Genomic DNA, 11,607 nt, shown 5'->3' with positions numbered 1-11,607 from the left:
GGATTCAACGGATATAACGAAGTCCAAATCGCAGAAGAGGACCAATCCAAAACAACCTTTACCACAGAATGGGGGACCTATGCCTATAAAGTGATGCCATTTGGGCTCTGTAATGCTCTTGCTACCTTCCAATGAGTAATGGCTACCTTCCAGAATCATCTGCATGATTTCATTTAGGTGTATCTTGATGACTTCTGTGTCTATAGTTTGATCTGTGAGCACTGGGGACACCTAAAGCAATGTTTTGACAGATGCCGAGAGTATGGGATTTCTCTCAACCCCGACAAATGTGTCTTTGGTGTCTCCTCGGGAGTTCTGTTGGGCCATAATGTCTCTGCACAAGGGATTGCAACAGACCCCGCAAGATTGCCGCTTTAACAGTACCGACAAAAATCAAGCAATTAAGAGGATTTCTTGGCCATGTGGGCTACTACATGAGATTTATTGCACATTTTGCAACTAAGGCAGCCCCTCTACACAGGCTCCTAAGGAAAGAGGCGGATTTCCTTTGGACTGATGACTGTGAAGAAGCCTTTAATCTAAAACAGTGCCTGATCCAAGCACCTATTTTACAACCTCATTATTGGACGAAGGAGTTCCATGTGGACACCGATGCATCAGTTGAAGGGCTAGGTGCTATCCTATGTCAAAAGGGCCCCTCTAAATTAGATCAACCGATATATTATGCAAGCCGAAAGGTCACTGATAGGGAATGGAACTACACAGTGATAGAGCTTGAGTGCTTGGTAATGGGGTTTGCACTAGAGAAGTTTCGACACTATCTATTGTCAACGCATTTCAAATTCTACGTGGATCATGAAGCCCTATCATTCCTGATGAACAAAGCAGATGTTAAAGGACGACTGATGAGATGGTTGCTCTTATTCCCGGAGTTCGACTTTGAAGTGGTCAATAAGCCTGGCCGTTCCCATGTCTTAGCCGATCATCTATCACGGATCCCTCAAATAGAAGAAGAGGAATATGATGATCTAGACCTTCCTGATGCTTCCTTGTTTTGAGTTGAAACAGTTACTCCCTGGTATGCAGACATAGCCAACCTCCTAGCAACTCAATAGTATCCTCCTGGCATCTCAAGTCGTGAGAAGAAGAAGCTTTTGCTAGAATCAGCCCCCTACACTTTTCTAGGCGGTGCATTGTACAAGAAAGGCAAAGATAAAGTGTTGCGAAGATGTGTTGCAAGAGATGAAATCGGCATAGTATTGAAAGCATGCCATGACGAACCCAGTGGTGGACACTTTGCAAGAGAAGTGACAGTCAGGAAGGCTCTGTTAGCAAAATGCTAGTGCCGACCCTCCACAAGGATGCATATGATTACTGTAAGAGATGTGATGCTTGTTAACGAATGGGAAAACCCACCAAAACAAGTGACGTGCCACTACAACCCATTTTTTCCCCTAAAATCGTTCGAGAAGTGGGGGATTGATTTTGTGGGTCCCATTGATCCACCCTCCAGACAGAAGCAGAACAGATACATCTTAGTATGTATAGATTATGTCACAAAGTGGTGTGAAGCTAAAGCCTTGAAGCGGGATGATGGTAATAGTGTAGCCCTATTTATGTACGAGAATATTATCATCAGTTTTAGCAGTCCCCTCGAGCTTGTGAGTGAAAGAGGTACTCATTTCCTTAGCAAAGTTATGGAGGAACTGACAGAACTGTATAAGATCCGCCATCGCAAGTCCACTCCTTATTACCCTAGAGCCAATGGCCAAGTTGAAGTCACCAATTGCATCCTTTTCTCAATTCTGACAAGAACAATTGCCGCACATCTTCGCGACTGGGACGATTGACTTACAGAGGCCCTCTGGGCATACAAAACCTCCCATAAGGTAGCTACAGGACAGACCCCTTTCCAGCTAGTGTATGGTACATAAGCTATCTTCCCTGTTGAGCTGGAATTGTCCTCTTTGCGAGTGGCAGTTAAAGAACACTTGGGAGATAATGAGTCACTACAACGCCATCTCCTACACTTGGAATGCTTGGATGAGATACGGCGGATGGCCTTACAGTGCATGGAAACCACTCAAGCGCGATGCAAGGCCTATCATGACAGCTTCATCAAGCACAAGGAGTTCGAAGAAGGTGATCTTTTTCTAGCCTATGATTCGATGAGATTTGAAAAGTTTCTTGGCAAGCTTCAACAATGGTGGATAGGCCCGTACAAGGTACTTGCTGTCAATCCTAATGGATCTGTTCAAGTGCAGACCATTGATGCCTTCTGATGATCCTTTCTTCATCAATGGCTATCGCCCGAAAAAGTACTTTCCTCCCTGGGGATCTTGACAATCATAGTCAACCTACCCTCTTCCTTTTGGGTGTTGCAATGTCTTTCTTGTCATGCTTCTGATAGCCATTATGATTCTCCTTATGAGGCGGTCTCGTTCTGCTACCCCCTCGGAAACATCTCAACCCGACATTGTTCTCTTCTCATCTGATCCAACAACGGTGGCGAGGTTGGTCCTGATATATGGTATTTCTACCATTCTCTTTCTTAAGAAGAAAAAAAAACACAATAAGAAAAAAAAAAGGAAAAAGAAGGAAAAAGAAAACAAAAGAAAAAACAAAATAAAAAAAAACAACAAAATTGTTATGGGAGAAAAGGAAGAAATTCCCTGTCATAGCAAGCCTCGTTCCAAGAAAAGGTGGAAACACCCTTGGGCGAGAAGCTGACTGTGGAAAAGGTGGTAACACCCCACTGTTCAGGAGAGCTGACTCACCAGCAGAATCTTTATGGCAAGTAATTTGAAGCCACCTCCCTTCGTGCATTGTTTCTGCAATTTCAGTCTGTCTGCCCTTCTTAACAGATGACTCTTCTTACAAGTCATTGAAGTACGAGACTTGTTGGCTGCCTCCCTGGGTATGCCTCGTCCTCAAGATCCTAACGACAACAACAAAACTGACATGATCTTCGTCACCAACCCCTTGAGTGATGTGAGCTTTCATCCTAACAAGATGGAGACGTGAGTAAGGGCTACCCTCTGTATCTATCCGAGTGTGAGACAAAGGGTGGGGTGTGTAAACAGTCTTTCCCTCTAAATCAAATGAGAGGCGAGTTGTGTGAATAGAGTGTTGCACGCATGGGATGGGCCTTTCTATGCACAAAGCACGATTTTTCTATGTGCATTGCACCATAAGGCTCCATGGCCTTCCTTCTTGCACTATATGCCGGCACAGGGCGGGATGCACAGTTGCACCATCAAAAGCATGCAAGGAATACAACCTCTGCACAAGTGACCGTGAGGATTACATCAATGGGTTTCAGGAATGGGTTGCCCTCTGTATCTATCAAGCGTGAGACAGAGGGTGGGCTGAGTGTGACTGGAGTTTCTTCAATCAATTACCGAGAGGTGAGGATTGAGGGAGGTTATGACCTTTGGAGTCAGGTATGTTCCCAGGTACGTTCCCATTTCCCTATGCACCCACAGGCTGGGTTTCTACCATCAGTACAGGACACATCACTCTGTTCTATACACTGCACTGTAAGGCTCCCTGGCATTCCTACTTGTATATATGCCAGACGGGGTTGGACGCACTGATGTACCATCAATTGTGCACCCTGGCATACTCCCTCTGCATCATTCCTTTGTCGATTTCTAAACTGGATGTGAGCTCTGGGATTTCATCCTTATTTCCTCGAGTGATATTAGTCATGGGGTGAGTGCCTGCTCTTTCATTCCATTTGAGTGCTTGTGAGTTGAGTGCAATATCCCTCACTATCGACGAACTTCCTATGATTCTTTCAACCAACTACCTCCCTGGGTATTGCCGCTTGGTCCCTTCCACAAAGGACGAAGAACGTGTGCTGTGAAGATACCTTGTTACCTCCTGCAGCCGACGATGATACCAGATGTAACTTCGATAGTTGACATTCCTTCTCGGCAATATGGGCTAAGTTTTTCTAACCCTACATCTTCTGTTTCTTAGTACTGGTCATGTCTTAAGTGTGGGGACGTTATGGTTGGTCTAATGTGAGGTACCAAGTCCGTGAAGTTTGGTTTACCCTTCCTATTAAGGTCTTAAGTGTGGGGATGCGTCCCTGCGCGTCTATGTTGCATACGCCTATGCATACACCCTATTCTAATCATACATCTATGCCATGACTTTATTTTTCCCTGATGGGGTCCCTTCCCCACCCTTGCGTTCTATTTCACCCTGTCCTAGGGGTTGTTCCTTGACCATTTGCCCTTATTCTTGGTTTTGCGCTTCTTTCATACGAACGGACCTTGTGTTCACCGAAAACTCAATCCAATCTTACAGCCCTATTTTTCCCTTCGAACTACCTATTTTTCGTTTTTACCAACCCCTGTTCCGACAGACGGTTCTAAAGTTATTAATTTTTGAAGTAATTCTCATAAATTGGATAATTTTCCCATGTGAACGCATCTTTATTGCTTCGGAACCCTGATCTGATGCACCAACCCTGTCCTACCCGTTCTCCTTGATATTTTTCCTTTTTATTCCGTGTCATTTCAACGCACGATTCATCAGTTATGAATTTTTGCAGGTTTTCGATACCTTTTTGTGCCTATTTTTCACATTTTTTCATGTAAAATTGCCCTATTTTCACCGGAATTCCAGTTTGATTTGCCATCTCTGTCTTGCCAGCCTTTCCCCCACTTTTTCCTTTTTCCTCCCCCCTCTTCTGGTTGTCGGATTTTTAGTTATTAATTTTTCAGTGTGTTTTCATATGTATTTTTTGTGTTTTTTCCACGTGAACCCATCCTAATTTTCCCCAAACTGAGCTTTGATGCACCAGACCTATGAATCCCTTTCTTTCGGGCATTTTTTCTTTTTACCGCCTTCTATTCCGACGCACGGTTTTTCCCATATTAATTTTCGAGTCTATTTTCGGGCCCATTTTTAGGGTTTTTCCCATAGAACGCATCCTATCTCAATCGTAATTGTGTTTTCTCATGATGGGGTTGTCAGACACATTGTTCTGCACACTTTTCCTTCTTTTCGCACTTCGTTCCGATGCATGGATTTTCCGATATTAATGCCTGTATATGTTTTCGGGTTTGTTTTTTGTGTTTTTTCCATATGAACACCCTGATTTTGTCCCGGAACCCATGTTGCATGTTTCCAACATTTTTCCCTCGTCTCCCAGCCCATTTTTCCTTTTTACAGATTTTTGTTCTGACACACGGTTTGGATTTTATGATTTTTTCTTCATTTTTCCTGTTAAATATGTTTCTTGTATCGCGCATGAACGTGCCTATTTTTGGTTTGACGCTCCTCGGGACGCCCTCCTGGCGCCTGTGGCTTGCACATCGCCGTCCCCACCCTGTCTGATCCCGTGGATGCAAATTTTTTTAAACTCTCGCCCTATGCATGCGCGCGGAACGGGGATGTGCTCACTTTTTAATGGATTTTGTAAAACAAAAACAAACAAACATGCAAAAAAAAAACCATGACACAAAGCACAACACACACAACCGAACCACCCACAAATAATATATATTTTTTTAAAAAAACACACATACACAAACAACAAACCACACAACAAAAAAATAAACAACCACAACTTTAAACAACAACAATAATAATAATAAACATCATCATTGAAAAAAAAAAGAAACAAATCAACACAAAACAAAAAGCAAACAAACAAAGAAAAAAAAGGAGAGAAAGAAAAAACAAAGACAAACCCAAAAAAACAGAACTTCAAATTTTTTTTTTAAAAAAAAACAAACAAACAAACACAAAACAACACAAATTATTTAAATTTATAATTTTTTTTAAAAAAAATGCCCAAAACTACATTACCTATTCGTTCCATCGCGACCCTCCTCGTCCTCTTCCTCCACACCTCCTCCCTCTTCTCCACGACACCTCACCCCTTTTCTCTACGCCGCCCTCCTCCCCCCTTTCCCATCGCCTCCAGCGTCCTCGTCTCTCCTTCTCCTCCTCCACCATCCTCGTCTCTCTTCCTCCTCTGCCGCGATGTGTGTGTCTTGGAAGCGAGCGAGAGATTGGGCGGGTAGATCTGCACCTCTTCGATGGGAGGCAATCAAGTGGCACTTGGCGCTATGTGGATTCATGCCATGGAAGGCCGCCTTGTGTACGAGATTGCGGAGAGGATCGGTGCCATGCAACTTGGCCGAGAGGCTGAAGCTCCGAATTGGGAGTGGTAGGATGGATTCCCCAGTACCTCGACCCGGATATTAGAAGGAGGAGGGGAGGTGACGGATCAGCCTGGGGGGTTGGTGGTGGATGTATTTGACAGAGTTATGGCGTAGGTGAAGAGGCGGGGCGAATTCCAGACGTGCAAGAAGCATTTCGTGGAAGGAGGCATTGGATCGCACGCACGGTAAGCTCTAAATGTGTTCTTCACTGCCAAAGAGAATGTCCGATTTGGGGGGGCCAATGGACATTCAAGTAGCTCCCAGCGACTGTAATGGAGGAATTCCATGGGACCGCTGGTCCTTGCAGGAGTCTGTGTTCTCCATGCTTGAGGACATGGAGCAAATAGCCACTGCCTCTAATTCCCTGCATGACCTCGACCTCGATTTCGAGAAAGAATACAAAGAGTTACCTGGCCCTCATCTCTCCATAGCCAAGGGCTCCAATAGCGTCGTGAATGAATTGGCTAGATGTCTGCCTCCAGACACCATTCATCTCAACAAGAAGGTCTGTTCATGAACTATGGAATTGCAATAAGACAAATGGCGTGGCTCAGCAGCAACAACAGCTCTTCGATCCTGAGCTTCCTCCATGGAAGCTTGAATCCATCTCTTGACTCGGGTTCAGTGTGGTGGACAAGCTCTTCTTATTGTTAGGCCCAGAGGCACCTAGCAGCTTCCGTTCCTTCAAGCAGTTTCTGTATCGTAAAGGGAACAACAGTAGCAAAATACCATGGTGGATGTAGAGGACTTTCTTTATTTGCCCCATATACGAAGGTTTGAATGTGCTACTGTGTTGGTTTGCTGGGGCAGAGGCATTGGAGGTGGAGGGATTGAGTGATGACGAGGTGATCGATGGGATGGTGCAGACACTGGCAAGCTTCGGCGTGGGCATGGATGCTGTCGCAACTGGACGTATGCCCAGAATTTTATTACCTAATTACAGTGATCAAGAAGCCACAACACAATCATGTCAGCAATTGGACTATCTGCACAACATGATCAGGGGAGTCGTGCAGAGCAAGTGGGCTACCAATCCTTTGTGCTAAGGCTCCTACACATAAATCGCAACAGGGGCTAGCGGATTGGACATTGACATACTTGCAGAGCCCCTCCCCAGAACATCACCACCACTGTCATCATGCATTGATCATCTCTCTCACGTCGTCTCAAGGTCATCCCTATCCTCTTCTTCCTCTTCCTCGTTTATTTCGTCTTCGGCATCGTCTTCGGCCAGCTTCTCCTTCGACTTTGAAGAGGAGGAGGAAGAGGAGAATTATGTCACTGCTTTTACCCTTTTGTCCGTGACTATAGATTACCCTCCATTGCAGCTTCTTTTTGTTGGTGAGGCTACTCATCGTAACTTTTACTCAACCACCCATGGAGCTAATTTCCTCAATGGAACTAGTGGAGCTAGAGAAGTTGACCAAATTTTTCACCATTACTTCAAATCAAGGAAGGTTGACTCTATGTGCAAAAAAAAAAGAAAAAAAACACAAAATACAAACTCAAAACACACCTAAAATACAATTTTTTAAAAACCCACAAATAAATAAAATTAAAATTAAATAAATAAAAATCAAATTCAAATAAAACAAAAACCACTAAGGTGTTTTATTTTTTTGTTCAGTCAGTGGTCTTTGATTTTGTTTGACTGGATTCATTGCTTTTGGGGGACTCTTCCGTAAGCCTTCAATCCATTGCATACACATCCCTCCCAGGTATTTATTTTGTGAGCTTTATTTATTTTTATTATCCCCTTAATCACAATTAAGTGCTAAAATAAACTATTTATTCACCCATATTTTCCATGCACATTCGCGCTAAACACACCATTTAATTTTGTTTAAAAATCAACCAGCCATTCACTTTGCACGCGCTACGTGCGCTTAAGAGGTACCTTAATTTGTAATAAAAATGAACCAGCCATCACTAAAAAGCACGCACTTGCAAAAAAACGCTCCACTTTACTATTAATTTTTAATTAAGGAATTTGCATTTAGAGACCCTTTAATCCTCATGTAACGTATGCACTACAGCCTCTACACACTTAATGAGACCTTATGGCAGCTTCTAGCTTTATATAGTTGGTTTTTCCATGTCTATACTTAGTAAGGTTCTACTCATGACAACCTCTGTATACTCAATGTTTTTAGGGTTGTGATTGAGGGGAGGTGTTGAGAAATATGCAATCACACTCCCATGATAGTCTCTTTGTATGGAGCATTAAGGCAAGGAACATGCAACATCCTAGAAGAGTTATCTTTTATCCCATAGGCATAGTGAGGAAAAGATGTACCATCCTGCAATTATAAAAGAATGTACTTGACAATCATTTGAATGTAATGCTATTGTCATTGTACTTTCAGTCTATGTCTCTATCTACTCAAGATTGTATTTATGAGTCCAAGATAATCTATATTGGGACCTAATTCACTTGAGCAATACTCTCAGTCATCATGCTTCTAGTCTATGAGTTCCAACCACCATAGCTAAATCATTGCTCAAGATCCATGGTTTTAACAAATATCATGGAGAGTTGTGCATGTACATTACTACCATAATATAACGTGTTACAACATGCAATAGATAATTTTACAAGGGTTTGACTAAAGAGAATGGGCAAAGATATGGCCTTTATTACAAATTCTTTCCTACAAAAATATATTGTTATCTTTTTTTCTTTTGATGGCCCAAAATTTTCTGATGAAAACATTCAAATTTGTAAGTACTAGCATCAATGATGATTAATCAATGTGCCTTAGTGCTTATAAGCACTCATTTGTAGCTCATGTTGCCAGAGATGGTAGATGTCGGTCTTGATGAACTTGATGATGACCCTTCGAGTAGAAGAACCTCTGAATGAAGTTCCTAGATTAGTAATTGACTCTAGAAGGTTTGACTCGGTGATTAAAATCATTGTTAATGACCAAACATTGAAAACATTTGAAGATGGAAGAAGCTTGAAGCTTCCTAGCTATGGCTACCAAGAGACCCACAGCTAGGTTTTTGATCATAGTAGGCTGTAGAAGATGAATTAGGACAAACCCTCTTAGGTGAGAATGGTCCACTATAGGGGCTACAATAGCCCTAAGGTATCCACCATGATTGCACTATGTACCACTCATGCTTTAGGTCGAATCAAGTCATGCCAAATCTGTGTTTTATGCAATGTCGTCCACCACGGCGCCTAATCCCAGCTATTGATGTGCCGGATTGAGTCGTCTTGAGCTAAGGAGAAGATGTCCAAAAGAAATCAGAGGCTAAAACTGCTTTTATTTCCCACAGTAACTCCTCCAAGGTCAAGGGGTCTAGCTGGCTATGGTGGAGAGGAAGGTAGCTGAGATGGCAAGAGTACTTATTGTGCACTTAGATGGGTAAAGAGGTTGAGGGAAGCTAAAGGATCAGAGATGGCTGTGATACCATGTTGAAAATCAAAGTTGAAGGCTTGAGAGAGCGTGCACAAGAGGGAGAGAGAGAGCTCAAGTACAAGAACAAGATATTGTTTAGTCAGTTGCTCAAAGTACAATTAGTACACTCTCCTTTGATTGAGTGTATACTTTAGGCTGTTTATATAGCTATTGGAGGAGTTAGGGTTAGGTTTTCCCCTATCCTCTAGCCCTTTTACACCTAACTACCCTTATCCTCTCTAGCATAAGGAGAGTTCCTATGCTTATCTTTCAACAGGTATATGGGACATGTGATCATCCATGCAGTGTTGCTTTCCTTTGCATACCACCATGGAGAAGTCATTCTAAAAGCAGAAGTAACCATTGAGAAATGCATATTGTAGCACAAGGTTTATTTACAAGATAAAGCAAGGCTTAATGGTCAATAAAGAAGGTAAAAGGCATTGCTAAACATGCTAAACCGGTTGTACAAGACATAAGGGTTTACATATGCCTCCTCATCATTCAATTCCTCCATATAATGGAATGGAGCATCGCTCTTGGTGGATGGGTTACAAAAGGCCTAGGTGGCCTAGGGATGCCTGCGGGATTAATATCCATTCTAGGGATGGCTAGTTTCATGTCGTTAGACACTAGAAGAGCCAAAGGGGCTCCCCTTTCAGGGAAGTTTGGTGGCCTATTCCCTAAATATGGATGATTGTACAGTTGTGAGTATGGAAGCCTCCTTTGGTAGCCTACAATGCATGATGTCATGGCAAAACCTATCGCAATTGGTGCAAGGTTGGGACCTAGGGTCCTGACATTTTGCTGGGAGGTGACTTCTGCCACAATGCATGCACTGGACATGTGGTGTGTGCGTAGGTCTCCTCACTATCTCTTGTAGCCTTGCTAGCTCCATCTTCATCTCTACTAGCTTTGGAGTTAGTGCCATCTCGGTTCGAGATCTTAAAGCTTCTCTCTTTGAGTTGGTTGTCCACTCGTATAGCCTCTTCAAAGACCCTAGCTAGCATGTCTCTTGACAAGCTTAAGTTGCATGCCAATGTCTTATAGAGTTCCTCACTATGAATTCCATTCACAAAGACTGTGGAGACTACTCTCTTAGTGGGTCACTCATTGGTTGTGATTCTCTTAAAGAGACTCCGCACATGAGTAATGTAATCCATGATGTCCCCCTTGTCCTTTTTCTTGGTGTTCATCAACCAAACTATGAGATTGTTGGAATACCCAGCCTTAGAGAACCTCTTGATGAAGAGATTCTTAAGGTTGTTGAAGTTGCTGCACTTTGCCGCCATGTCTAAGCTAGTATACCATGTCCTACCCTTTTCACCTAGGCAAATATCAAAAGCTTTCAAGCATTGGGCAAGGTTCGTGAGGCCATTACCCTTGCAGACTTTCTCAAATTTCTCTACAAAGTTGTACATGTCATTGCTTGGCTAGTATTTGTCTAGTTGCTTTGTGACCGTGTGGGGATTTTTGACAGACTCTTGGAGCCCTAGGTGACTCCTAACCCTGCAAGCAATGAGGTTGCTAGGGTTGCTACACTTTGCTCTGTAGAAGTATTGTCTATGAGCTGCTTTATGAGAAGCTCGCTCATCATCAAATTTGCTTCTAGCACTCTCTCCCTTTCCGTGTTAGGTCCCTATGATTCATATTGGCTAGAGCTAAAACACGTTGGACTTCTCTCATCTCAATGTCTTGCAGCAATGTCCTAGTTCGTTGTTCGTGGTTGTAACCTACTATTTTCTGTAGCACTAGCCATGCTAATCTCCTCTCTTCTTGAAGGTCTGCTATAATGTCTTTTGATGGCCTATCGTGGTGGTCCATCCTGGTTTGTAAGTCATATTTATTCACCATTTTTTGGAGGTCAACTTGGAAATCTCCCAAGTTGAGCTCGTCATTCTCACGGTTGGAGCTGGATCCTGACGATATGTCTGCAACTTCTTGCTCCACTAGGCTATCGATGAGGTTAATTAAGTTGGGAAATGTTGGGCCTCTAATGGTGTTAGTCCATCAATGCCTCTAGCATTCTATGTTGGCTCTCTCTTGGTTCTACT

The 11,607-nt window shown here is 43.0% G+C and overlaps 1 pseudogene; it reads left to right on the top strand.

Moving 5' to 3' along the window:
- The first annotated feature begins 5,964 nt into the window (after window positions 1-5,964).
- On the top strand, window positions 5,965-9,009 carry LOC148035935 (putative polyamine oxidase 5; annotated as a pseudogene).
- Window positions 9,010-11,607: the final 2,598 nt, after the last annotated feature.

Source organism: Lygodium microphyllum, chromosome 5 (assembly GCF_053477565.2).
Source record: "Lygodium microphyllum isolate KBCC chromosome 5, Lygodium_microphyllum_v1.1.10, whole genome shotgun sequence".
NCBI lineage: Eukaryota > Viridiplantae > Streptophyta > Polypodiopsida > Schizaeales > Lygodiaceae > Lygodium > Lygodium microphyllum.
Note: the sequence above shows the minus strand (reverse complement) of the source record. Positions and strands in the feature narration are given on the sequence as shown.